This window comes from Choloepus didactylus, chromosome 11 (genome assembly GCF_015220235.1).
Source record: "Choloepus didactylus isolate mChoDid1 chromosome 11, mChoDid1.pri, whole genome shotgun sequence".
Taxonomy (NCBI): Eukaryota; Metazoa; Chordata; class Mammalia; order Pilosa; family Megalonychidae; genus Choloepus; species Choloepus didactylus.
The window spans coordinates 52,444,811-52,450,617 of NC_051317.1; the positions used below are offsets into that span (position 1 = coordinate 52,444,811).

General features: G+C 38.4%; 1 pseudogene; it reads left to right on the forward strand.

The window, feature by feature from the left end:
- The first annotated feature begins 347 nt into the window (after positions 1 to 347).
- On the forward strand, positions 348 to 1,256 carry LOC119506450 (annotated as a pseudogene).
- Positions 1,257 to 5,807: the final 4,551 nt, after the last annotated feature.

Sequence of the window (5,807 nt, forward strand, 5' to 3'; positions counted from 1 at the left end):
TCTGTTAGTTTACCTACATCATCAATTCTTTCCCCACTTTAGTGAGAAATAAGTTATCCTTTGTTTATAGCTTAAACCTAGTTTAAATTTTCCTAAGGGCTTTAAAAACAGATGGTAGAATCTGTTTAATGCTGATATGAATATTAAAGTAGAGAAGTACCAAACCAATATTTAAAGTTGTAATTCAGTTGATCTCAGCACTTTATGTACTGAAGAAAAAATGCTTGAAAATTATAATTATGCTATGAAAATGTAAATAACCTATAAATATAAGAAAGGAAGCTGTATAAAATATCTTAAAAATATATAGTAGTGGCTTGTTGCTCTCATGTCAGAGTGGCAGGGAAATGGCCACAGGAACAGATCAGGTGGTGGGACTCAGCCTTCTTAGTCTGGTCATCTTCATCTACCACACCATCTGGGTGATTCTCTTACCATTCATTGACAGCTAGCATGTAATCCACAGTGTGCTGGTTTGAATCTATTATGCCCCCCACAAAAGCCATGCTCTTTAATGCTATCTTGTGAAGGCAGACTTGTTAGTCTTTTGATTATGGTGGAATATTTTGATTATTTCCATGGAAATGTGACCCCACCTCTTCTGGGTGGGCCTTAATTAGAGTCCTTTAAGAGAGCTCACAGAAACAAGGAGCTCAAGGAAGCTGAGAGAGACATTTTGAAGAGAAGCTAAGAGCTGACACAGACACTTGGAGGTTCTTGGAGATTCTAAGCTAAGAGACAAAGCCAAGTTTTCCCTGGAGAAGCTGAGAGGACCCCCAGATGCTTAGAGAGAAATGCCCTGGGAGAACAAGCAAAAATATACAGGAGCTGAGGAAAAGAAGCTAAGAGAGACAGAAATCTAGAGACATTCTGTAGAAAGGCATTTTGAAACTAGAACCCCAGTGCAAAGGACCAGCAGACAAAAGCCATGTGCCTTCCCAGCTGACAGAGGTGTTCCAGATGCCATCTGTCTTTCTTCAGTGAAGGCATGCTCTTGTTGATGTCTTAGTTTGGACACTTTCATGGCTTTCAAACTGCAAATTTGTAACCTAATAAATCCCTTTTATAAAAGCTAATCCATTTCTAGTATTTTGCATAAGAGCAGCTTTGGCAAACCAGAATAACAAGTATTTCCTACCCTGAGCCTAGATGTTGCCATCCCGCTGGCTGCAGATCTCCTACTGCTCCTGTTTGTGGGAGTGTTCATCACCTACAGGGTACTAAAGAACCAGAAGGTGTCCAGGAAGACTCAATGAAGCCCTAGGGGGAGGAGGCTGCCTGCCTCTTCCCTGCCTCCCTTCATAGCAGGGAAAAAGGATGGGACCCAGCAAGAGCAGTCCAGATACTGAAGACTCTCAAGAGCCTTCCTGCCCTGCAGACATCCCATGGGATGGTGCAGTTCACAACTCACTCCTGACCACAGCCTCAATTTTCCTCTGCTCACCCTTCCAGAAACCAGGAGGGAGAGTACCTGAAAGTCTCCTTCTTACCCCCTTCTGGCCCAGGGCCAAAAAGATGCTCATCCTCCCCAACTCACCTTTAGACTCTTGGTCACTTTTCCCTCTGGGTTCTACTGTCTTGCCTCAGTTTTCCTTTCCCATACTGAATGTTGGACTAAGGCTCTGAAACAAATGCAGTCTCTCCCCATCATACTCTGCTTCTCCATGAAGGCATTTACACAAGTCTGACATAGACCCCAACCCACAAGGCTTCTGGACATAGAAAGCCTATGGGAAGGACTAATACCCCAGGATCACTGCCAGGCACCAGGGGACCAGACCACTTCTCTTCTCTTTCCAACCCCCCAACCCCAGAGCTGGCAAGATTGGAGAGTTTAACAATAAACATTTATCATTAATATATATATATATATATATAAAATATATATAGTATTTTTGATACAATAATGATAAACTAAATACATACACTGCATTAGAATATTTTGCAGTTCCTATCTTTTGCCTGCCAACAAAAGCTTCTAATTCTCCACTTCCTATTCCTTCCTGGAGTCAACTACCATGGCACCAGAAGGTTCTCCTGTTTCTGGATGTTTCCAAGAGCTTAATTCCTAAGCTCAGACTGCTTGGTTCCTTCACCAAAAATGAATGTCTCCCCACCATCCCCTCATCACCACCCCTCATGCATGTCTGTTTTATAAAATTAAAGTGCCTCAAGAGGAGTGGTCTCTCTACTATACTCCAAACCCCACAGCATGCACAATTGTGCCCCAGTCCAAGCATGACTCTCCATTGAATGTGAATTGAATAATGCCCATGTACCTGATGACCCTTATGCTCATGAGATGAAGATTAATGCACCATGTAAAACCACAAAGTGGCTGCTAAAATGGAGTGTGGTTTACTGTTTCATTGTACATCTGAAGGGATTGACTAGTTCCCCATGAGCATGGAAGATTCATTGAGACAAGCCAATGATGGCATGGGTATATTTTCAGTAGGTGACTAATGTTCCTGAGATGACAAGTTTGTGAGATCTTAGGGTTCCTGTGATTAAGTGGCTGAATTATGCAAAGATTACATTTTACCTTCGTCAGATATCGTAGCCACAGATTCAAGAGCTACCAAGTCCAAGATTCGACAGGTCATGTTCACAGACTAATAAATGTGATAATCTGAGTTGAGTGGGAACTTATAATGACTAATAATTTGGGGATAAGGGAGAAGGGAGTAGATATACCTGTTAACTGCTGAAGAAAGTGAGTCTACATATTGCTATGGGTTGAACTTTGACTCCCCACTCAAGTATATATTGAAGTCCCAACCCCCTATACTTCTGAGTATGGAAGACTCTATTTGGAAATAGAGTCCTTGCAGTTGGAATTGGTTAAGATAAAATGCTCCCCCCTACCTGGGACCCGACTCCCAAGGGGTATAAATCTCCTTGTCAATGCAGGATATGACTCCCAGGGATGAATCTGGACCCGGCATCATGGGATTGAGAATATCTTCTTGACCAAAAGGGGGATGCAAAATGAGATGAAATAGTTTCAGTGGCTGAGAGATTTCAAATGGAGTCAAGAGTTCACTCTGGTGGACATTCTTAGGCACTATATAGATAACACCTCTTAGGTTTTAATGTATTAGAATAGCTAGAAGTAAATACCTGAAACTACCAAACTCCAACCCAGTAGTCTGGACTCCTGAAGACAATTATATAATAATGTGGATTACAAGGGGTGACAGTGTGATTGTGAAAACCTTGTGAATCACACTCTCTTTATCTAGTGTATGGATGGATGAGTAGAAAAATGGGGAGAAAACCTACATGACAAATAGGGTGGGATGGGGGGATGGTTTGGGTGTTCTTTTTTCACTTTTATTTTTTATTCTTGTTCTGATTCTTTCTGATGTAAGGAAAATGTTCAGAAATAGATTGTGGTGATGAACGCATAACTATATGATGGTACTGTAAACACTTGATTGTATACCATGGATGACTGTATGGTATGTGAATATATTTCAATAAAACTGAATTAAAAAGAAGTAAATATAATGATTGCCAACATTATACTATAATTTAGTTTATATGTTGATAGTATTCAATAATTATTTTGAAGTATCTTAAATGAGAATTTTTATTAATAAATTGGTAAACACATTATAGAAACTCAAGATTTATTGCATGGCTCAAATATGAAATGTCTTTTTATAAGTAAGTTAATTTCATCAGATCAGTAATCAAACATGCATTTATCACTCTATACTAGTCAATGTATAACCAGTTGATGTTTTGCATTTTATACGTAATAATAAATTGTGGTTTACCCAGTTTTATGTAAAAACAAAAAAGATAATATAAAGTAATACTGTAGTAGGGTGTATTCTTAATTCAATATGCCCAGTGTCCTCAAAAAAGAGAGAAGAGACACAGAGAGAGAAGGCCATGTGGTGACAGAAGCAGAGATTGAAATACTTCAGCTGCAAGCCAAGGAATGCCAAGGATTGTTAACAAGCCACCAGGGGCTAGGACAGATTATACTCTATAGGTTTCAGAGGGTGCAGGGCCATGCTGAAACCTTGATTTTGGACTTCCTGTCTCCGAACTGTGAGGCAATGCTTTTTCTTTTAAGCCAGCAAGTCTTTGGTAATTTGTTATGGCATCCCTAGGAAACTAATGCACATATCCAGAGACTTCCCTCAGACACCGCAGGCAAAGTGAAAACATCCACCAGGATCATAGCTTCTTATAGACAGCTCTGTTAATAAGAAACAAAATCCTTGTAATCTTTGACAAATGTTTAGGTCGCTCAAGTTCCAGGTCTAATAGGGAAGAGAAAAATTGAGTAAACAAAAATTGAGTGAACAAACAATTATGGGACCACTCTCCCTTTTGAGGCAAACTTACACGAAAATGAAACTGACTTTTAATTAAACAGTAAATGAGGGGGGAGATGGAGAAGTAGTTCCTAAAACTGTGGAAAAATGCAGAAAGGCAAATAAATGACCTTGCAAAAATGTCTGGCTGTTCAGAGCCTGGTGCCTCCAGGAAGCACCTGATTGCCTTCTGCATTAAACTACCTGGGAAGTTGTTAGTAGATTTTGCTGCAGAATATTAACTACAGCAAGCAGAAAAGCTTATTCAAACTTTCCGAGTTTACCGATAAGAGTTACTGAGACCTGTTCAGTGCAGCCAAATAATAATGAGGAGGCAAGTGTCACAAGGATGAGAAGCCTACTATATGATGGTTAGCAGAAGTGAGAAATGAATAGATGGACTATACAAAGAGAGCCCTTTGTCTTCCCACTGTTGATCAGTAAACATACACATCCTCCTACCAAGTCTTCATAGGAAGAGCAGAAAGGTACAATTCCCCATACATTAACTCTGTTTTCCCCATAAAATGGATGCTGCAGTAGACACTAATTACCATTTCTGTATTCTAATCTAAGTTCACTAAAAACAAAAGAAAAGTGAATAGAAGGGAATAAAGGAATTGTGGATTTCAGCCTGACTTTCCTGATAGTTCATCCAGCCAGGGAGAAAATGCCCAGGAATGCAATGGCTGAGTCTTATGGTAATTACATATTTATCTTTTTGGGTTTATTTGTTTTGTTTTATTTTCTAAGACACTGCCAAACTGTTTTCCAGAGTGTACCATTTTACATTTCCAACAAAATGAATGAATGATCCAGTTCTCCATGCCTTTGCCAGCATTTGGTATCATCATTTTTATATTTTTATATTATAAATTACTTTGATAGGTATATAGTGATATCTTGTTATTTGAATTTTCATTTCCCTAATGGCTAATATTCTTTAACATATTTTCATGTGCCTATTTTCCAACTCCAGTGAACTGTCTTCATGCTTATTACCCATTTTCTAATTGGATTATTTGTTTGCTTTTGCTGTTGAGGTTCAAGAGTTATGTTTTTTTAGATATTAGTATTCCAAATACTAATCCTTTTCTAGATATATGGTTTGCAAATATTTTAAGTCAGTCTATAGCTTCTCTTTTCATCCTCTTTACAGGGTCTTTCTCAGAGTGAATTTTTATTTTTTTTTTATTTTTATGAAGATAAATATAAATTTTTCCTTTTATGGTTTGTGCTTTTGCTGTCAAGTCTAAGAACAGTTGGCCTGTAAGAACTGGCTCCTGAAGAATATCTCCTATGTTGTTTTCTAAAAGTAATATAGTTTTATATTTTATATGTGAGTCTTTGATCCATGTTGAATTAATTTGAGTATAAAATGTAAGACTTAGGTGAAATTTCATTTTACATGTGGGTGTTTAGACACACAATTTCTCTATTTCATTTGTTGAAAGGTGATTTTTCCATCATTAC